Consider the following 25,201-nt stretch of genomic DNA (forward strand, 5'->3'; position numbering starts at 1 on the left):
TTGTTATGATTACAGTTCTTTTGCATTTGCTGAGGAGTGTGTTACTTCCAATTATGTGGTCGATTTTAGAATAAGTGTCATGTAGCACTGAGAAGAATGTATATTCTGTTGATTTGAGGTTGAGAGTTCTGTAGACATCTATTAGGTCCACTTGATCCACAGCTGAGTTCAAATCCTGAATATCCTTGTTAATTTTCTGTCTCATTAATCTGTCTAATACTGACAGTGTGATGTTAAAGTTTCCTACTATTATTATGTGGGAGTCTAAGTCTCTTTGTATGTCTCTAAGAGCTTGTTTTATGAATGTCGGTGCTCCTGTATTGAGTGCATATAGATTCAGAATAGTTAGCTCTTCTTATTGAATTGTTCCTTTTATCCTTATAGAATGCTCTTCTTTGTCTGTTTTGATCTTTGTTGCTTTGAAGTCAGAGGCTAGATTGCAACCCCTGCTTTTGTTTGCTTTCCACCTCCTTGGTAAATTTTTCTCCATCCCTTTATTTTGAATCTGTGTGTGTCTTTGCACATAAGATGGGTATCCTGTATATAGCACATCAAAGGGTGTTGACTCCTTATCCAGTTTGCCAGTCTGTGTCTTTAATTGGGGGCATTTAGCCCATTTACATTTAAGGTTAGTATTGTTATGTGTGAATTTGATCCTCTCATCATGATGCTATTTGGTTATTTTGCACACTAGTTGACACAGTTTCTTTGTAGTGTCATCGGTCTTTATCCCTTGGTGGAGACAGTGTGTTTTGCTGCGGGGAAACTCACTCCTTTGGGCTGCCTGGATACCTTAGAACTACAGGAGGAAAGGCTAAGTCTGCTGGTCCACAGAGACTGTGGCCACCCCTACTGCTAGGGGCTCAAGCCCAGGGAGAACTGAATTCTGTCCCTGAGCCTCTGGCTGGAGTTATTGGAGAGCCTGCAGAGACGCCCTACCCACTGAGGAAGGATGGGTCACGGTTAGACCTGAAGAGGCACTCTGGCCACTGACTGCCGCAGCTGGCATGTTAGGCTGTGGGGACATGTCTTGGGACCAAGCCATCCAGCATCCCTGGCTCCAGCAGGGGAAAAGCACAGCCTGAGCTATAGAAATAGGTGTCGCCCCATCTCCCACCCAGCGTGTTAGGCAGTTGCCAGTCCCAGTGCTGGCTGCTGCCCCTCCCTCAAAGAACTCAAATAGCTTAGAGAGCAGGCAGCTGGAGGCAGTGCTGGTGGCCCCTACCCCCACCAACCGCCAGGAGTTCAGGAGGCTTAAGTAGATTCCAGTTGAGAGGGTGTAAGAATTTGCATGTTTCTGGGTTGGTACACTAGGCACTGGCAGTGTGAGTTCACAAGTGGTATCTTCCGATCCATGGGTTGCACAGTTCCATGGGTAAAGCATAGTTTCCACCGCTGGGTAGAGCACTCACTCATTGCCTCCCTTGGCTGTGGGGAGAGGGTTCCCCTTCCCCATGTGACTCCCAGGTGGGTCGCAGCACCACATGCCCTTCCTTCTCTCTGTGGATCTTTTTTTCAATGGGCGCCTCTGAAGGCAGCTGCTTCTAATCAGCCATTTTGCCCACCCCCCACTTTTTTACATTTTTATGGCTGAACAATATTTCATTATACATACAAATGTGTATGCAATATATATGAAATGTCATAAATATATCATATTCATATATATGAATATATGTGATATTCATACATCACATTAATATATTACATATTCCTCATTGATTTAGCCACTGGCAGACAGTTAAGTTGTCCACATGTTGACTTTTGTGAATAACGCTGACGTGAATGTGGGAGTGCAGATATCTATGAGATATGAATTTCTCTCTCTATATATATCTGTGTGTGTGTGTATGATATCTATTATATATGTAAAACTTGTTTGTCTGTGTATATATACCCTAAAGTGGCAATGATGGATTCCTACTTTTAATTGTTTGAGGAAGCTCTGTACTCTTTTCCATAATGGCTGTCCTAATTTATGGTTCCATCAACGGTGCACAAGGATTCCCTTTTCTGCATGTCCTTGCTAATATTTATTAATTTTTGAAATTTAGATAATAGCCATCCTAACAGGTGTAGCCTTATGCAGCTAATAGAACGAGAACTAGATTTCAGCAGCTTCTTGCCACACATAGTAGGGGGACAATAAATTAATGAATGACAATTGAGCATTTGAGCAAGCTTACTGCAGTTAAAATTTGGTTTTAGTTTTCTGGCATCTATTCTTGGAGAGGACAGCAATATTCTATCTTATAGAAAGAAGGCCAACCTATATCAATAATGCATATTCCAAATTGTCACTATGATTTATTTCATGGCTGTATGACTGTAATATCAGAAATATAGGTGCCTGTGGCTTTCAGTAGCTGATTATTTTCAAGATTAATTACACTTGAAGACAAGTTTGGCAGACTACTGTAGATTTGGATTTAGTTCAAAGTGATCTCATGCTCTTTTCATCAAGTGTCAGTATTTTAAAATATCTTTAATTCGATACAAATGTCGCATGGGGGTTAGCGGATAAATTAACATTGATTTTTGTTCCTGAAAAGTGCTAAGACTATGCTAGGAAAATATCAAAGACATGTTTCTGTGTTGATACAATTAATGATCAAAGGAAAATATCTCAGAAGTATTTTTTAATGAAAGAAACAATTGAAATTTGTAGAAGAGTATAGAAAACATGACTTTTGCCAAGAATTTTTTGCAGGGATAGGGAGGTAAAAATGGCATACTGGCATATAAGATACACACCATATTTTTTTCTAATTTTCTCTCTGATACTAACAGCTATTGATATGCATAGATTTGGCCAGTGATTCTGATCTAAGATTCTTTGTAGCATGCTCAAATTTTTTGTCATCCAGTTTTCACATTATTTGAATTGTCATTTTAAAAAGTAAAATGTCTGATTGGCTAGGGCAATCAGGCAAGAGAAAGAAATCAAGGGTATTCAGTTAGGAAAAGAAGAAGTCAAATTGTACCTCTTTGCAGATGACATGATTGTATATTTAGAAAACCCCATTGTCTCAGCCCAAAATCTCCTTAAGCTGATAAGCAACTTCAGCAAAGTCTCAGGATACAAAATTAATGTGCAAAAGTCACAAGCATTCTTATACACCAGTAACAGACAAACAGAGAGCCAAATCATGAATGAAATTCCATTCACAATTGCTTCAAAGAGAATAAAATACCAAGGAATCCAACTTACAAGGGATGTAAAGGACCTCTTCAAGGAGAACTACAAACCACTGCTCAGTGAAATAAAAGAGGACACAAACAAATGGAAGAACATACCATGCTCATGGATAGGAAGAATCAATATCGTGAAAATGGCCATACTGCCCAAGGTTATTTATAGATTCAATGCCATCCCCATCAAGCTACCAATGAGTTTCTTCACAGAATTGGAAAAAAAAAACTGCTTTAAAGTTCATATGGAACCAAAAAAGAGCCCGCATCTCCAAGACAATCCTAAGTCAAAAGAACAAAGCTGGAGGCATCACGCTACCTGACTTCAAACTATACTGCAAGGCTACAGTAACCAAAACAGCATGGTACTGGTACCAAAACAGAGATATAGACCAATGGAACAGAACAGAGTCCTCAGAAATAATACCACACATCTACAGCCATCTGATCTTTGACAATCCTGAGAGAAACAAGAAATGGGGAAAGGATTCCCTATTTAATAAATGGTGCTGGGAAAATTGGCTAGCCATAAGTAGAAAGCGGAAACTGGATCCTTTCCTTACTCCTTATACGAAAATTAATTCAAGATGGATTAGAGACTTAAATGTGAGACCGAATACCATAAAAATCCTAGAGAAAAAACCTAGGTAGTACCATTCAGGACATAGGCATGGGTAAAGACTTCATGTCTAAAATACCAAAAGCAACGGCAGCAAAAGCCAAAATTGACAAATGGGATCTCATTAAACTAAAGAGCTTCTGCACAGCAAAACAAACTACCATCAGAGTGAACAGGCAACCTACAGAATGGGAGAAAATTTTTACAATCTACTCATCTGACAAAGGGCTAATATCCAGAACTTACAAAGAACTCAAACAAATTTACAAGAAAAAAACAAACAACCCCATCAAAAAGTGGGCAAAGGATATGAACAGACATTTCTCAAAAGAAGACATTCATACAGCCAACAGACACATGAAAAAATGCTCATCATCACTGGCCATCAGAGAAATGCAAATCAAAACCACAATGAGGTACCATCTCACACCAGTTAGAATGGCGGTCATTAAAAAGTCAGGAAACAACAGGTGCTGGAGAGGATGTGGAGAAATAGGAACACTTTTACACTGTTGGTGGGATTGTAAACTAGTTCAACCATTATGGAAAACAGTATGGCGATTCCTCAAGGATCTAGAACTTGATGTACCATATGACCCAGCCATCCCATTACTGGGTATATACCCAAAGGATTATAAATCATGCTGCTATAAAGACACATGCACACGTATGTTTATTGAAGCACTATTCACAATAGCAAAGACTTGGAATCAACCCAAATGTCCATCAGTGACAGATTGGATCAAGAAAATGTGGCACATATACACCATGGAATACTATGCAGCCATAAAAAAGGATGAGTTTGTGTCCTTTGTAGGGACATGGATGCAGCTGGAAACCATCATTCTTAGCAAACTATCACAAGAACAGAAAACCAAACACCGCATGTTCTCACTCATAGGTGGGAACTGAACAATGAGATCACTTGGACTCTGGAAGGGGAACATCACACACCGGGGCCTATCATGGGGAGAGGGGAGGGGGGAGGGATTGCTTTGGGAGTTATACCTGATGTAAATGACGAGTTGATGGGTGCTGACGAGTTGATGGGTGCAGCACAGCAACATGGCACAAGTATACATATGTAACAAACCTGCACGTTATGCACATGTACCCTAGAACTTAAAGTATAATAATAATAAAAAATAAATTAATTAAAAAATTAAAAAAAAAATAAAAAGTAAAATGTATTTACAAATTAGATTATTAACAGGAATATCTGAAAATTGTAATATTCTGAAACTGACAACTGAACCAAAAGTCAAAACAGAAATAGTAATCCAGGAAAAATCCAGGCATCACAAGTTAGGGAGATATTTAAGAATCATATTTACAGATCAGGTGCGGTGGTTCATGCTAGTAATCCAAGCACTTTGGGAGGCCGAGACAGGCAGATCACGAGGTCAGGAGTTCAAGACCAGCCTGACAATATGGTGAAACCCCATCTCTACTAAAAATACAAAACTTAGCCAGGCATAGTGGCACACATCTGTAGTCCCAGCTACTCAGGAGGCTGAGGCAGAAGAATCACTTGATCCCAGGAGGCTGAAATTACAGTGAGCCAAGATTGTGCCACTGTACTCCAGCCTGGGCAACAGAGAGAAAATCTGTCTCAAAAAATAAATAAATGAATGAAAAATAAGAAAAAATAAAAAATAAAGAATCATATTTACATTCAATATTGATTGTTAAAGATAAATTGCTGACTGTCAACCAGGAATAGGCAATTATTTGTAATTATTATTTGTGTTTCTACTTTTTTTATTCTTAAGCTCACTATTGAAGTGTCCTAATTTATTTAACCATTTTTTTACAAAAATAATTAAAATCAAGAAAAGTCTAGAGTTTTGGATAGTCTCACCACTTAGCATGGCACAAAAACTGACGTAAATCTGCCTTAATCTTATTTTATGGGGCCTATCATCTAAGCATGGCACAAAAACTGATGTAAATCTGCTTTAGTCTTATTCTATGTTGTCTATCATCTATCTTCCCCTACATATACTGTGTTTTGGCCACCTAACATATTTGTAATCTGTACCCAACCCTTAATTTCTTTGAAAAAATGATATTTCAGATACAGTTCTTTATTTTCTCACTTTTCCAGATTCAGCTGAAATGTCAGTTTCTCCTTATGCCTGAGATTCTTTTGAAATAGGAACCACAGATAATCTGTGTATCTTCAAAACTGTTCAATGCTTCATATAGCATATTGATTCTCGTTTTATAAAAGCAGTCCTTTAAGTCATGTAAATATCCAAATTATAGACATCAATTCAGACACCTGGATCATAAAGCAGTAAAAACAATGAAGAAAAGGGTTGTGTAATTATGTCCACATTATGAAAAATAAAACATTAGCAAAAACTACAAAATTTCCCTCACCTTCTTCGTTTAAAACGACTTTCAAATTTCAAACAATTTGATGTTGAGACTTTTAATTACTTAAGCACAAGTGCAGTTGTGAGCATGACTGATCAACTCTTTACTTGAGTTTTCAGCTACAGTAAATTGTCTTTCAGAGAAGAGAGTTAAACACCATCTTGGTCATTCTTATACTAGCACGATTACTACTTTTCTGTCTAATGAATGCAATACTGCTTGAAACACATGAAAGTGATTAATAACACCTAGAAAAATTTAAAAAGTAATGGATTTAGTGAACTTTCACTCTATAATTTTGTTGAAAATTAAATATTAAATTTAATTTTTTCTTAAGCTTTTTTAGGTGTGTTGCTTAATTTGTTGGCCAATTGATTTAAATGTAGTCCTCTATGAGCTTCCTTATTTTTCTATAATTCTATCATGTTACTTACATATTTCTGAGGCTTAAAGGAGGTATGATTACTTCTTATTTTAGGATATTTAAATAATATTTATTATCAAGAGTTCAATATAAAACAATGAGAATTAATACAAATAGTGGGCAGAAATTAGGCTCTGGAACTAGACTTTCTGATTTAAATCCGGAAATTTTAATGAGAGATTAAATTACTTCATAGTAACTTAACTTTCTGGTGCTTTAGTTTCCTCATCTTCAAAGTGGAGCTACTTGGTTAACAGAATTATCATAAAATTCAAATTAATTGTTTTTATTAAAATGTGATAAAGATGCATTGCATAGATGAATATTCAAAGAAGTATTTATTTTCTACCTTGGTGAAAAATAAAACTCTTCGTATAAGTCAATATATAATTTTTAATGGAGTTCAGTTTATCATGAGATATTATTTTAATGGGCGTACAAAAATCATATACTTTAACTTATTTTTTGTAATGCAGTGAGTTTTCTAAATTCTACAAGTGTGCTGACTTCCATTTAAGGATATTATTTTGTATTCTCACTTGATTTTTAAATTTCATACATTTTATAGTTGTCCATACATACCTTATATCAAGTATTAAGAGAAGAGCTAGACTTGGAATGCAAGCACTTGGGGATTCTTATTTTGAATCTGTGGTAGTTTCAACCTTTTTTTTTTATGTAATATGTATTTATATTGATGGTGGGATATCAATGATGTTTTCAGTGACAGGAGCCACTTTTCACATGACATTAGTAATACTTAATACCAAGAAAGAATATCTATATTTTAGTCACAGCTGGGATACAGTATTAAATAGTAACTTTTTTTTCCTACAGTGGTAAAGAGAGATGTAAAATATTCAGCATTATCCCTAACATTTACTAGTAATTTAATGTAACACAAAAATATACATTTCTTCAACCTTGCACACAAGAATCTGTCTGCTCACTTAAAGGGGACTCAAGCATATTTCTATAGGGGACCTAATTTGATGACGTTATTGAGTCCATACTTTGAAATAATTTTTATAATGTATTAAGTGACAATCATGGCTTAGTAAATACAATTCACTATTTGTATCTTCAAACTAAGGTTTAACAAAGTCACCTCTTCTATGCATAGGTATTTTGTGTTTCTGAACCCTAACAATTGGTCAAAAATAATGTATGTTTCCTCAATGACTTTATTTATACACTAGTATATCCCAATAATGCGTTGAGGAAAAATGGTGGGATTACCAAGAACGTTAGTAAGGCAAAAGAGATTCTTCTCCTTTATGTTTGATTTCTGAGCTTTTGAAGATTTATATTAATATATAACAAAAATTCAGAATAAATTAGAGAATTTGTGCAAATCATAAATGTGTAGATCCTTTTCAACTGCTAAATTTGCTAACTTTGTAGGCTTTAATAATCTAAAATTTATATTGAAACTCTCCAAGAGAGGAATTTAATTAAGTGTTTTTGTTCCAGCAAAACTGACCATCACCACCACATACTTGTTTCAGAAATGCCACTTCATGTTTTGCTACCATCTCAATGTGTTTATTTGGCACCTGTTTCCATTCTGATGTCACACTAAAGAAGACTGATCAATTTAGAAAATTTTTATTTCAGTGTAGATTTAATTCCAAGAAAGTGTTGCCAAAGTGAACATAAAAGAAAACTGAATAAATGTTCAATGCAATTTGTATACAGCAATATATAGATCTACCAGAAGTGGACTGAGCTGTGATGAAGCTTTTGGAATTGTTTTCTTGACAGCAACATCAGGAAGATTAGTATCTTCCATATTCCTTTTTAACTTTTTGAGGAACCAATACTACCTTTGAATATCAGAATAGCAGGGATGAATGGTTCAGAAGTTAACAGCACAGAAACGCAGCAAGGATTTCTCTCTCCAGTCACCTTTATTTTCATGCCCCCTCTTTCCTCTTTCTTCTCTTCTCCCCTACTCATCATATATTATATTAAACACAAGGAATTACCTATTACTCCCTAAAACCTAACATGATTTCACAACTTTTTCTCTCTAATTGATTTAATTCTCCTTGACAGGAGATAATTTTAGGCTCAATTTGCTGCACTTTTCATTTTGTTTCAAAATTAAATAAGGCTGATTTATTCTCAAAATATCAGTGGTGTAGGTCATAGCAGTGTTTACTTATCTAATTATCTGAAGAATAAGAAAATTTATGTTTAAGAAATCAAAATTCCAGGACCATACGTCTTATATTGCCTAGATACCACAACACTTCCACATGACAGAATTTATGCTGGAGTGAACAATTTTCCAAATCTTAATCTTCCCCAAGTTTCTTTGCCAAGGGCCACATCTGCAATATCTTGTATTTAATGCAATGAACAAGATATTTTTGAAAAACAGAATACATTTGCTATTTACAACAACAAAGAAAAAAGGGGTGATACCAGATTTACAAAAAATTTTCTGTCCACATACAAAAAGAAAATGAACTTTGGTAAAGCTAATGTGTATAGTTTATCTACAGTCTGAGAAACAATTTATCTGCCAAAGAAAGATGGCTACAAGCTAGCAGAGATGGTAATTACTTGACCTAAAAGACATGTGAGTTAAGTAAGAAATATACATTCATTTACTGGAAATGCAAGACGATGCTCTCATAATAAGAGTAAGAATCATTACAAATAATTGCTTATTTTTATTTTTATTTTGAAGCAGGGTCTCCCTCTGTCACCCAGGCTGGAATGCAGTGGCACAATCATGGTTCACTGAAGCCTCGCTCTTTCGGGCTCAAGCAGTCCTCCCACCCCAACCTCCTAAGTAGCTGAGATGATAAGCACATAATACCATACCTGGCTCTTTTAGTTTTTAGTATTTTTTGTAGCAACAGGGTTTCATCGTGTTTTCCAGGCTGGTCTCAAACTCCTTGGCTCAAGCAATCCACCTACCTCAGTTTCCCAAATTTCTGAGATTACAGGCATGAGACACTGTGCCCAGCTCAAAAAATGGTTTTATATTAGAAAAATAATAGAAAATAAATAATATATTCTATTGCCCCAAATAATCTTACATGAAATACTTTCACATTTAACGTTTGTTATAATGGAGAATTATATTAACCAGCAGATAAGGAAAAACATCATGATAAAAACTATGTGCATGAACAGTGGTGTTTTGAATTTTCTGTAGAAAAGTTACACTCTCCAATATGTAGCATTAGTTGAAGGGTTAAAAGGTGTCTGTAAGTAAGTAAAGTCTTGTATAGAGATGACAGTATATACACAAATCTGTGAGGTATTATATTCATATGAAAAAATAAATAGCCAAAAATGTCCCTGTGTGACATGAATGGAGTAGCTCTGAGCTTCAAGTACCCAGGATAAAAACATTATGATAGAGTTAGAATTTGTTTAAAATAACTTCGAATACATACACAGACACACACACACACACATATATACACACACATACACACACACACCATATATATGTGCATGCATGCGTGTGTGTGTATATTATGAAAACAATGCTAAGGAATTTGGTGAAAACAATGTTAAAGAATAGAGAATTTACAAGGTTAAAGAAATTGTTACTAAAAGTATATCCAAGCGAGGGGAGTAACCTCAATTAGAAGGAACAAATTTTGTAACCATGTAAAGTGTTAGAGAAATGGCAGGACATTCTCTATGTTTTAATATAAAATATGATGGGTGGTGAAGGAGAGAAGGAGAAGAGAGAGGAGATAAATAAAGATCCTACAGAAATCTGTTTGTTTCTGTGTTAATGTTAATCTCTTAGTCATTCATCCCTGCTATCCTGATATTTAAAGGCAGTTTTGGTTCCTCAAGAAGTTAGAAAGGGAATATGGAAGATACTAATCTTCTTGATGTAGCTGTCAACGCTTCATTCATAACAGACATCAATCTTGGTGCATACTTACTTTTATAGAGAAATCTTTTTGAACTTCCTTTTGGTTTCTGCTGTCAGTTACTATCAATCAGTCAAACCTTTTAAAGCAAACTAGAATAGAATTCTTAGGTCACCTTTATTTTGTTGCTTCTCAAAGGAAGCGCATATAAAGGACAAGTGATTTCATTGAATGGCTGAGTGTTATGTATATTCAATATATCTTTTAAAAATTCCAGGCACTTTCATAGTCATTGCATTACTTACAGTTTATTTGAGAAGGTATGCAAGCCTAATCTTATTCTTATTTTATTAGTCTGGCATTAGCACTTCAGAGACTTAACTTGACATAAAACACTTTTCTAAAGTTAGAAAAAGTAAATTTCAATACCTAGAAATGAGTTCTCACCTTGATTAAAATAAAAAATACAGCAAGCCTTTACTTTCAACGTCTTTCTCCATTAGAGAATCAATTTTCAGTTAGTGATTCTAAACTCATATGAGGAAAACATAAAATAATATTTTAAATCAGTTTAGTTCAGCTAAGAGTTTCCAAGCATAATTTATTAAAGTATGGAATATCAGGTCTTCTGGACTCAAAAAATAAGATCAGTTAGTGCTAATGAAATAGCAAAACTTTTTTTCAAAAGTGGCTTTTGAATAGTTACGTATTTTATTTTCATAAAATTAAAGCAGCATGAACACATCATAGTTAATTTTAATATTATGTGAAAAACATTAAATTCAAACAATTTGTATAACATTTAAGGAGCAAACATTATTTTTCAGCAAATAAACCAAATTAATGCATTATTTAAAACTAAATTGTATTCTAGGCAAATGAGATTTTTCTGTGAGTATTGGCTTCCTTGCCAGATAAACAATGTGATTGAACCAAAAGTTTACATCTCTCATATAATTCTATAATTTAAAATTTAGTAAACATATTTAAGGTAAGAAGTTAGATAAACTGAATAGAAGATAATTGATAACTAATTGAGAAACAGACACTAATTTCTACCCCACACACTTGACTTGACATGTATGTATTGCTGTAAGTGTACAGAGAACATAAATTAAGCCTCAGGAAAAAAAAATGTGTTTTGTCTTCTTGTTGGAATTGGGATAAAAATAAATATGATTAGGTATAGAAAATTAAAGAGCTACATATTTCTTGCACATCTAAATTTGCAACTGACATAAATACTTGCTACTGTTGTGGCATTTTTACTCACATAGTTTGGTGGGCTGGAGTGTTACAGCTCTTTTACTCCTGCAGTTTGGTGAGTTCTAGATTTTTGTCCCCCGATCAAGAGGAATAAGATGTGTGAACACTGGAGAGCAGTAAGGCAGAGTAGAATTTATTGAGTGACAGAGAAGTTCTCAATGGTGAGGGGGGACCCAAAAGTGGGTAGCTGTCTGTGAGGCGGAGTCTGGGGTTTTTATGGTCCTAGAATGGGAGAATGAGTGCTGATTGGTTTATGGGTGGGCTTGGAAAAGACCCCATTCAATTGGCTAAAAGACATTGTTCAGAAAGAACCAATCAAAAGAGTGGGTAAGACAGGGATGGAAGATCTCACTCCAGTCCATGGCTTCTATCCAGAATTGATAACTCAATTTTTAGACTTCAGAATGTTCTTGACTTGAAGGTCAAGTTTCAGTGGAGACCCGTTCCTCTTTGCCTAGGAATTTGTCTGTCTCTACTCTTATATGAGTTTGGATTTAAATAAGTGAAGGCACTGCACTTAATTAAAGGCACTGTCTAATAAGGCACTGTCTTATTTAAAGGCACTAATAAGTAGACAAGTTTTGTTATCAAGGTAAGTGCAATACATATGCAACTAATACAATAATTATATAGTTTATCAGTGTACTACAATAATAACCCCATATATGAACAAATAGAACAATCATAGACTATTCTTTTATCCATGTGGATACTTAAAAACATACAGTAGATTATCTGGGTTTATGTACCTGCTGCTGCCTTGGAAATTTTCTTGTCTCAAAGTATGCCTCTGGACTTAACTTTTAAACCATGGTGGTCTCCAGATTGCTACTTACTGCAAGAATTAATTATTTAAGCAAGCCATTTCCAAAACGATTTTTAGGCTGATTTCAATTTTAAGGTCCTCAAAGAACAACATGGATAAGTGGCTCCAGCCTGTCAGTGACATTATCATTCATTGGGACATAGTGGCAGCAGGAGTGAGCCAGAAGTGGGGTAATGGAAAATAGGATTCAATTAGTAACTAAGAACTCAAAAATTAGCTCCCGTTTAGTTTTATCTGAGTTAACACAGATCACAAAATTAAATATCTATTTCTATAGAATTGGGAGTAGAGGAAATAATCTTAGGTTTTTGTTCATTGGTAAGTTAATTTTATTACATTTGTATCTTAAAATGGCAATATTTTTGCATATTGCATAATAAATGAAAAAGTAAAATGATCACTAATTTTTATTTTATAATATAATTTCATGTCATTAATCATTGCTGAATTTATCTTCATCATTAGAGTACAATATTTCTGGCAAGAATTTTTGTTGAAAGGATAATGATGTATTTGTAATGCATTTATTTTTAGATTTACTGAAGTGCATCTCATAGTAACATTAACTTGACTTTTACATACTTGTATTCAGACATATTTAATCAGTAATGAAATATATTAAATAAACCATCACATAGCACTGATCTAATTTAGCTTGTTAGATTATTAAAAGAGTAATAAGGTTTAACTTTGTGAGCAAAAAACATATTTATTTAAATAACTAAACTTAGGGTCACCAACAACTTTATTTTATATATAAGAGAAGTTAAACAAAGGGGAACAAAATGATTCATAAAAGTAGAATAGGAAACATGGAATAAGGATACATGTTTCTAAATTCTCTAAATTGATACATTCTGCCTAACTTATTGTACAAATTCAGTACATGAGAGAAAATACCATCACATGTTACCTGTGCATATAACATCTCTGCATAGCAATGTTACTAACCTGGATATTTTCCCTCCAGAGAACTTATTTACAATTATAATTGACTACAGAGTAACTATTTTTGTTGTTTACTTAATGTTTTCTAATTTATTAGCTTCATACACCTAACAACTAAGAATGTCCAGCATTTTTCAGATATCTCCCTATGATTGAGAATTAATAAATAGCTGTTGAAGTAATTAATTAACTAATTAACAAATGACAATACGAGGAAACATAACATAAACATTTACCTGCCTTCTCCATTATCATTTTGTCACTACACCACCCTGCGTGCTACCTATGAATAATGCACTTCCTGGGGTTAAGGAAATACTTACCTTCGTTGGTATTAAAGAACCATGTCTAATTAGGCTGGGGTTTGAAGATGTCACCAAGGCTTCTGTTTATTGCTACACTGTTTTTTGTTTTGTTTTGTTTTTGTTTTGTTTTGGATGTATCTATTTTTCAAGTAACATATTTTGTTCATATATTGTTATTAAGTTTCTCTCTATTCAAGTTTCTTCTAAATTTTAAAATTTTAGCCCTGGCCAGTTTTAAATTTATGTATTTGTGAACCAGCAAGAACCTGAATATAATACAGGCGCAGAAGGCATATATATATAATGTATTTTCAGTTGGAAATGATGCTGTTTAGTTTTAAAATATTGAGCTTACTATATCATTTAAACTTACTCTGCCTAATGTTTAACATTTAACATTATATATTTGATAATCATGTCATTTAAATATTCTTACCTATCCTATTCATCTTGGAAAACCTCACTTATTTTCTTTAATGTAATCATTAAGACCTGTATCTATTGTCTTTTTTGAAATTAATTTTAAAACTTATTTTTTAATTACTTTCTATTTTAATAATTTCAACTTTTATTTTAGATTTAGAGGGTTCGTGTGCAGGTTTGTTACATGAGTATATATAGTGTGATGCTGAGAGTTAGAGTATGATTGATCCCATCAACCAGGTATTGAGAATAGTTTTTCAAACTTGGTCCCCTGCCTCCCTCATTCCTCTAGTAGTCCCCGGAGTCTATTGTTGCCATGGTAATGTCCATGAGTACCTCATGTTTAGTTCCCATTTATAAGTAAGAACCTGGCCAGGCGCCGTGGCTCATGCCTGTAGTCCCAGCACTTTTGGAAGCAGAGGCGGGCGGATCACGAGGTCAGGAGATAGAGACCATCCTGGCTAACACGGTTAAATCCCGTCTCTACTAAAAATACAAAATATTGGCCCAGCGTGGTGGCGGGTGCCTGTAGTCCCAGATACTTAGGAGGCTGAGGCAGGAGAATGGCGTGAACCCGCGAGGCGGAGCTTGCAGTGAGCCGAGATCGCACCACTGCACTCCAGACTCGGCATCTAAAAAAAAAAAAAAAAAGGTAAAAACAAAAAAACTTTTGGCTTTCTGTCCCTGCATTAATTCGCTTCGGATAATGGTCTCCAGCTACATCCATGTTGCTCCAAAGGACATGATTTTGTTCTTTTTTATGTCTGGATAGTGTTACATGGTATATACACACTACGCTTTATTACGATCCACTATTGATGAACACCTGGGTGGATTCATGTCTTTGCTATTGTGAATAGTATTGCAATGAACTTATGAGTGTGTGTGTCTTTTTGGTAGAATGATTTGTTTTCTTTTGGATATATAGCCAGTAATGGGATTGGTGGGCAAATAGTAGTTCTAAGTTCTTTGAGAAATTTTCTAATAGATTTTCACAGTGACTCAAGTAATTTACCTTCCTACCAACAATGTATAAGTGTTTCCTTTTCTCCATGTATCTTGAATAGATTTTTGTTTAAAATCAATACCTGAAATCTTGGTTCGAGAGGAACAATAATATTACAAAAGCATATATCAAATTTTAAATTATGAAAACATAGTTTTACAAAATCAGAAAAAAAGTAGCCTTAAAAATTACTGGAATCAAATATGATTTGCTTACCTAAAATGTTATGCAGCTTTATTATCTTTTTAGTAACACATTGAGCTTACTAATTTTACATATTCATGATAGAATATGATAATATTTTACTTTTATTTGTATTTCCCCACTGGGTGGTCAAAGAACAAAAAACAAGTAAAATGCATTTTATTACATTCAGTTAAGTACCAAGCACCGACTGACTACTAATATTTCAAACTGACTCACAAGTATGACAGAAATACTAATACAATAAAATGTTTCAATCACCAAGAAGTCACGTTCATTTGTCAGTAGAATAATTTTTGGAAAAACTGACTTGTATACACTCTGAGCTCCTAATTCTAATCTCATTTTCCCAAGATAAAGATTATATACAATGTCATCTTGTTTATAATTACACCTAATACAATTAATTTTAAAAACAAAAAAAAGTGCATATTTTAGGAATATAGCTTTCAGAATATTAAGAACGTGGTAGAAAAATACAATTGTTACCAATACTAAGCTACAAATAAAATTGAAAATGCACATTTTCAGTTAATCATGGATCAAATGCAATGTAAAATGCAATGCAATTATTTGATATACCTAACTAATATCAAGTAAATATATTCAACATGTTTCATTACATACATAAGGTATTGGTGGCAAAGTAATCATTCTATGTTCAATTAAAACACTGGTTATTTATTTATACAAAACTTTTATTTTAGAATAATAATACAATTAGATAAAATTTGCAGAGAGTTTAGATAATTCCCATACTAACTTCACCCCACTTCTCCAATGTTAACCTCTTACATACACATACTACATTTGTCAAAATTTAAAATTTACATCAGTACAATACATTAAGTAAACTACATACTTTATTCAGATACAGTTACATTTTAAAACCTCAATGGAAATCATTCATCATACTTGGTTATGATACCCATAATAGGTGTTTGGTGATAATTAATAACAACCCATAAAATATTTATGATTTATAGTAAGCAGAAAAATTACCCCCAAGATGTCCAAATCCATCAAACCTATCTTTATGTAACTTTACAAGACAAAATGGACTTTGCAGATGTACCTAAATCAAGGATCTTCAGATGGGAAAATTATCCTGGATTATCAGACTAGGCTCAAAGTCATCACAAGAGTATCTATAAAAAGAAGCAGGAAGATCAGAGTTAGAGTGGAAATGTGACCATGGAAGCAGAGGTTCAAGAAATGCACTTTGAAGAAATGTGATTGTGTATTTAGAAAACTCCATCATCTCAGCCCCAAAAGTCCTTAAGCTGATAAGCAACTTCAGCAAAGTTTCAGGATACCAAATCAACATGCAAAAATCACAAGCATTCCTATAAAACAAAAATAGAGAGCCAAATTATGAGTGAACTCCCATTCACAATTGCTACAAGGAGAATAAAATACCTAGAAATACAACTTACAAGGGATGTGAAGGACCTCTTCAAGGAGAACTGTAAACCACTGCTCAAGGAAATAAGAGAGGACACAAACAATGGAAAAACATTCCATACTCGTGAATAGCAACAATCAATATCATGAAAATGGCCATACTCCTCAAAGTAATTTATAGATTCAATGATATTCCCGTCAAGCTACCATTGACTTTTTTTGCAGAATTAGAAAAACCTCCTTTAAATTTCGTATGGAACCAAAAAAGAGCCCATATAGCCAAGACAATCCTAAGCAAAAAGAATAAAGCTGGAGCTATCTCGCTACCTGACTTCAAACTATACTACAAGACTACAGTAACCAAAAGAGCATGATACTGGCACCAAAACAGATATATAGACCATCGGAACAGAACAGAGACCTAAGAAATAACATCACACATCTACAATCATCTGATCTTCGACAAACCTGACAAAAATAAGCAATGAGGAAACAATTCCTTATTTATTTATTTATTTATTTATTTATTTATTTATTTATTTATTGAGACGGAGTCTCGCTCTGTCGCCCAGGCTGGAGTGCAGTGGCACAATCTCGGCTCAGTGCAAGCTCCGCCTCCCGGGTTCACGCCATTCTCCTGCCTCAGCCTCCCGAGTAGCTGGGACTACAGGCACCCACCACCTCGCCCGGCTAGTTTTTTGTATTTTTTAGTAGAGACGGGGTTTCACCATGTTAGTCAGGATGGTCTCGATCTCCTGACCTTGTGATTCGCCCGTCTCGGCCTCCCAAAGTGCTGGGATTACAGGCTTGAGCCACCGCGCCTGGCCAACAATTCCATATTTAATAATTGTGCTGAAAAAACTGGCTAGTCATATGTAGAAAACAGAAGCTGGAGCCCTTCCTTACACCTTATAAAAAATTTAACTCAAGATGGACTAAAGACCTCAATGTAAAACCCAAAACCATAAAAACCCTAGAAGAAAACCTACGTAATACCATTCAGGACATGGGCATGGGCAAAGACTTAATGACAAAAACAGCAAAAACAATCGCAACAGAAGCCAAAATTATCAAATGGGATATAACCAAACTAAAAAGCATCTGCACAGCAAAAGAAACTATCACCAGAGTGAACAGGCAGCCTACAGAGTGGGAGAAAATTTTTGCAATCTACCCATCTGACAAATGTCTAATATCCAGAATCTAAAAAGAACTTAAACAAATTAACAAGAAAACAAAAACAAAAACAAAAAACAAAAAACAATTTAATCAAAAAGTGGGCAAAGGATCTGAACAGACACTTCTCAAAAAAAAAACAATTATGCAGCAAACAAGCATATGAATAAAAACTCATCATCACAGGTCATTAGACAAATGCAAATCAAAACTACAATAGGATACCATCTCATGCCAGTTAGAATGGTCATTATTAAAAAGTCAGGAATCAACAGATGCTGGCAAGGCTGTGGAGAAATAGGAATGCTTTTACACTGTTGGTGGGAGTGTAAATTAGTTTAACCATTGTGGAAAAAACTGTGGCTATTCCTCAAGGATCTAGAACCGAAAATACCATTTGACCCAGCAAAAGTATTATAAATCATTCTACTATAAAGATACATACACACAGGGACATGAATGAAGCTGGAAGTCATCACTCTCAGCAAACTAGCACAGGAACAGAAAAGCAAACTCCACATGTTCTCACTCATAAGTGAGAGTGGAACAATGAGATCACATGGACACAGGGAGGTGAACATCACACACTGGGCCTGTCAGGGCGTGAGGGACAAGGGGAGGGAGAGTATCAGGACAAATACCTAATTCATATGGGGCTTAAAACCTAGATGATGGGTTGATAGATGCAGCAAACCACCATGGTACATGTATACATATGTAACAAACCCACACATGTATCCCAGAATTTAAAGTTAAAAAAAAAAAAAAAAAACTTTGCCTTACCATAGGTCAAAAAATATTTTCTCATATGGTTTCCTCTAGCAGTTTACAGTTTTACATTTTACTTTGAAGTCTGTGATCCATTTTGAATTAATTTTTATATATAAAGTATGGATTAAAGTTCTTTTTAAAGAATAGGAGTATCTCTTTTCTAGTATTATGTTCTGAAAAAAAACTATCTTATTCCAATAAATTGCTTTTGCATTTTTGTGGGAAAAAAAAAGAGAAACAGGCTGTGATTCAAGTAATGCAGGCAGCCACTGAAAGCTGGAAAAGGCAAGGGAATTTCTCAATATAGCTTGCAGAAAAAATGTAGCCCTATTGTCTCTTTTTAGATGTCTAAATTCCAGAATCATAAAATCATAAATTTGTGGTGTTTCAACTTTGTAGTAATTTGTTACAGCAGATATAGAAAATTGATACAATATCCTTACTGACTCTGTTTTACATCAGCATTTACAAAATTTTTTTCTCATAAATCCTGCTGCTTCAGCTTTACTGTAGGCAAAGCTATTAATATCCTCACTCATTTCAGTTCCTTTGTCTCATGTTTCAGTATGTTCTTGGCATTAAGTATTGCACATGATGTTACCTTGCCTACCTCTCTTGACATATATGAATGTTAATTATTTTTACATATATGAAATGTTTTCTAACAACCAAAACCTAATAATCTATTTCTTCTTCCTGGAAGAGCTAGCAACTTTTTTTTTGCTACATTTTTTTTTTCACTATGCATACTCTTTTCATCGACACGGGAGCCTTTCTGGAGGGTTCATGAAATCTCCAGGTCCTTGCACAGCAACTGACTCATAGTAGACATGTAATAAGTCTTTATTTGCATATGAATAGAAATATGAATTTAGTTAATATTTATAAGATAATATATGTATATTAAATAGTAAAGAAAAGAGTTCTCCCTACAAATAAGTCTAGTCAATCAATAGAGTCCACAAATTGTTGTGTTATAACTACTTTGAAATATCATGTTGGCAGTTAGTTAAAATAATAACGTAAGCACATTTATTCAAACGCTACTCAGCATGTTCTGGCAATACTTCATATGTTTAACCACCAACTGTGTGAAAGCGTAATGTTTTCTGTTTATTTATTTGTGTACTTGCCTTAAAAGGTGCTAATTAGTATGGTAAATAGATATACAGGCTTATACATATAATTACAAAGACATACATGTATTGCAGCATTTAAACTTTTATAATAAAATACCACATATGGTTAATTGATTAAGTATTTTAGTGATACACGCTAATTCATAATGAGACAACAGAGAACAAACAAACCAAAATGTTAGTGGATTACCTATTAAAACTTATAATCCTTTATGCCTTCAAAAATCTAATACTTACCTTCACACAAAGACTTGGAACCAACCCAAATGTCCATCAATGATAGACTGAATAAAGAAAATGTAGCACATACACACCATGGAATACTATGCAGCCATAAAAAATGATGAGTTCACGTCCTTCTCGGGTACATGGATGAAGTTGGAAACTATTCTCAGCAAACCAACACAAGAACTGAAAAACAAACACCACATGCTCTCATTCATGCGTGGCAGTTAACAAGTAGAACACATGGACACAGATTGGGGAATATCACATACCTGGGCCTGTTGCAGGGTTGGGGCTAGGGGAGGGATAGCACTAGGAGAAATAACTAATGTAGGTGATAGGTTGATGGCTACAGAAAACCACCATGGCACATGTATACCTGTATAACAAATCTGCACGTTCTGCACATGTATCCCAGAACTAAAAGTATAATAACAATTTAAAAAATATTATATAATGGTTCCAATTTCTGAACTTGTAGATTCTCTGTGTAGTTTTTAAAACATGAATTTTTGCTTAATATTTCTGTTTTTAATATAGATATAAAAACCACAAAATGCAAAACTTTTTTCTTGTTCCCTAGAATTCTAAGTTTTCTAACTAAAAAATTTAGAATTCTTTTTTGTTTTCTACATGTTACCTTTTTTCACAATGCTATTTAATGAATTTCATTAAAAACATACGGCTTAAGTAAATCAACTTTCAAATTGCATGCCTCTTGGCTTTTATTTTTATTTTGTTCATTGTTAGTAATATATAATAGTTCTATATATTGATGGGTTACAGTGGTATTTTCACACATGCATACAATGTAATGATCAAATCAAGATGAATGAGATATTCATTACCTCAAATATTTATCTTTTTTTGTGTTACTCCAAATCGTCTATTGTAGCTATTTATAAAAATATACAATAAAGTATAATTAATTGCATTAGCCCTAGTGTGCTATCAAACACTGGAAATGATTTCTTCTTCTAACTGTATTTTTGAACCCATCAACATACATCTTTCATCTCCTCTCCTCCTACTCCTCTCAGTTTTTGGCAACCATGATTCTAGTCACTACTTACATGAGACAATTTTTTAGCTCCCACACATGAGGGAGAACAAGAAATATTCGTCTTTCTGTGTGTACTTATTTCACTACTCATCAGGGAAATTCAAATCAAAATCACATGACACATCATCTCACTCCAGTCCAAATGGCTGTTATCAAGGGGGCATAAAATAACAGATGCTGGTAAGGATGTGGAAAAAGGGGAACCTTTGCACATTATTTGTGGGAATGTAAATTAGTATAGCCACACTATGGAAAACCATATGAAGATTTCTCAAAAAACTAAAAGCAGAACTACCGTGTGATCTATCAATCACACTGCTGAGTATATATCTAAAAGAAAGGAATCAGCATAACAAAGAGACTGGATGACAAAGAGACACCATAGCCAAGATATGGAATCAACCACAGTGTCCATCATTAGCTGAATGGATAAAGAAAGTATGGTATATAAACACAATGGAATAGTACTAAGGCATAAAAAGAATGAAATTCTATCATTTGCAGCAACATAAATGGACATGGAGGACATTTTGTTAAATGAAATAAGTCAGGCGCAGAAAGGCATATCTACTTCTTTATGTGTGCATGTGTTTATGTAACTCTAAGCTCTCTAGATGTATCAAAATCAGTGATATAAAATAATCATTTTCTTACCACTCGTTATTCATAGATATTATAATAAATTCTGTAAATAGCATTAATTATAGTATAATAGAAGACAAATACTGTGAATATCAGTAATTTTGATTTTGAAAATAAAATAATAATATAACAATCATTCGTTTTGTTCAATAGTAAAACAGCAAAAATAATAAACTTAGGCTTCTACAAAACAAAAGGGAATATTTTGTAGAAATATGTAAATTCATGAGTCATGTCAAGTCAAAATATAACAAACATATATAGGATTTGATATAAATAAAACCAAAATATGTATGACTTTATTAGTATATAATTATATCATAAATTTTTTTCAGATACAAGACCAATGTGGGAAGTACTATCTAGAAAGTACACCTGCATTCCTTTTACTATATTTTCTTCAAACATACTTTTTATTAGAAGGTAGTATTTTTATATTATCTTCCTCATAGTCAGAAAATGAAATCAAATTAATTATGAAACTTAAATTTGACACATTATTCCCAACATTTGAATGCATTTGTTTAACTTATCATAACTAAATTGTTATCTATTATTAAATTTTTAAATATATTGTTAGATTTACACACAGGTACATACTTAATACATATATATATATATATATATATATACACACAAACACATATATAATATATTTGTATTTTGGAAACAACAAAAAGTATCTAGACGAAAAATCATTTGTACTTTACATTAGAAAACTTTGATTCTAACAGAAAACCGTATTTGAAGTAAATGTTTTTGGGATACACGAAAGCTTTCAAGTACACAGTGGAGTCAACTGGAGCCCTAGCTGGCAAAATCTGAGGATCACTACTGTGAAAAATTGCTTTTGACTGAAGTACCTATAAGCTCTGTTTCGGGACTGTTGCCTATGACAAAAGAAAATAAAAGCAGCTCTGGAAACAATGAGCTTTTACCTAGAGTATGAAACATAGTTGCTAGGAAATCCCTCAAAAGTAAGCACAGTAAACAAAGAACTCTAAAATTCATTGTATTCACATTTTCCACAAAAGTTAATACAAAAGAAAGTCAGTATTCTTTACTAATTCCAAAATGAAGACAAGATTGTATGATAACACTAAGAAAATGTAGTAGTAGTGGATGAACAAAACTTCTAATGGCAAAGCAGAGATGTTGGATTTTAAACACAGTTTACCACTAGAAAAGTGACACAGCCAGGATAAGAAAATACAAGAGGAGCCTGAGAAATCTTGGGGTATAAAAAATTGCTTTTGAAAAGAATATGTGTGATATCTCAAAGGAACCGTTAGTGGCCAAAATTGTTAAAATTTGGGTAGCAAAATAAATAATTATAATATTAGATTTATCTGATAAAATAAATATCCACAACTCTGTACTTATACAAATAATTTTATATACTTTCAAAAATGTGAGAAAAGCAATTAATCTTTCTTCCATTAGCAATCCAATTAAAAATACAGAAGGAAAAAAGATAGAAATAGAGAATCGTCATTAAGCAAACGTAACAATAATAGTGGTTGTAGACAAGATCCACCAGTGGATGCTAAAATAAGTAGGCAATAAATAAAAGAAGTGTGAGAAAACACAGGATTTGCATAGTCTTAACACATCTTCCCAAAGATAACATTTAAATACAAAAGGAAAGATAAATAACTTTACATGGAAGAAACTCACGAGACAGCAACATAACCAAGTGATCAAACTAAATATCATTAGTAAGATCTATCCTTATCATGAAACCATATATATATATATATGACCAAAGAGTATACAACATATCTTCTATGTTATTCTTGCCAAAATGTATAACTTCATATCAACCATGAGAGAGCATCAGACAAACAAATGGAGGAGCATGATTCACAACAGTTGATCAATCCTCAAAAGCGTCAAGGTCATGCAAAACAAGAAATATCGGAGAAACTGTCAAAGTTTTGAAGAGCTTGTTAAAAATTGCTAAATGCAAGGTGGAACCCTGCATAGTATCTTAAAAGAGAAGTACAACATTTTAATTTTAATTTAATTTGTAGTTTAATAATAAATATTATGTCAATATTAATTCCCTAAACTTCATAATTGCATTATATCTACCTAAAACATTAACAATTGTAGAGGTGAATTAATGACTACAAGGGAGCTCCACTTGCTAATTTTTAACTTTTGTGTAGTGCTAAATGTTTTCCAAAGCATTCAAACTTCTGAGATATCAGTCACATTTCAGAGAATAGGTGCAGTTTTCAGATAGAAGAGCTAACCTTCAGATAATAAATTTTAAGCAAAAAGTCCCACCCTTCTTCCACAGCCCTCATCCAAAGTATTTATCAATGGAGGAAAATATATGTGTTTATTTGAATACAATAGTAGCTCTCAAAATGTGGATTGATTTGAGAGCAGTAGCTCTCAAAATTTTAAGGAATTCTGAGGATTCTTGAGACTCTTTCAGGGCTCTGTAGGGTTAAAACTATCTTCCTGAAAATAAAGTAACATTTGTATTTTCTTTCTAATTTTCTGAAGAGCATACAGTGGTGTTTACCAGAGGCTACATAACATGTGATATCCCAAAGGAATAAACACATGAGCAGATAGAAGGATTCAGCTCTCTTCTAATTAAGTTAGTCATTAAGGAGATTTGAAAAAATAAAATGAGTCCAGTTTTTTTTCCTTATTTTTATTGGGTTGTAAATTATAGTTATTTTTCATAAAATGTTATCTTGTTAGCATATGATGTTTTATTTTTACTTCTATTTTGAAATGAAGAAATAGCTTGAATTTGCTGTTTTAATTTCTAATACTGTAATTATTGATCTATGTAACCTATGTAAATAAAAGCTCTTTCAGATACTCAATAATTTCTTTAAAAAGTTCAAAGGAGGCCTGAGGTAGTTTGAGAACTTCTGACACATGTCACAGCATATATGTTATACCAGAGGATCTAATTCTAGCTGCATATAAGAATCACCTAGTGAACTTTTAAAAAGAAACTGTAGATAGGCGCCATTCACATAACCTGATTTAGCAAGATTGGGATTGGGCTTCAGCATCAGTATGTTTAAAAACTCCTCACGTTATTTTAATAAACACTCAAAGTTATAAACTCTTTAACTTTGAAAATATGTATTAATATGTTGAATTTTATTTTTCATTTCTTGTTTGTATAAGCTAAATAAGCTCAATGATGCTCCTCGTTGCCTAAGCATGGTGAAAGTAGATAAACATCACATTTAATTTGCACAACACATTTTATTCACAATTGTACAGAGAATATTTATGGGAATGTTTGAGAATATAAAAAGTTGGGGTGGAAGGATTTGCAGTTAAAAAAAAAATGAATG

Source organism: Macaca thibetana, chromosome 6 (assembly GCF_024542745.1).
Source record: "Macaca thibetana thibetana isolate TM-01 chromosome 6, ASM2454274v1, whole genome shotgun sequence".
Lineage (NCBI taxonomy): Eukaryota > Metazoa > Chordata > Mammalia > Primates > Cercopithecidae > Macaca > Macaca thibetana.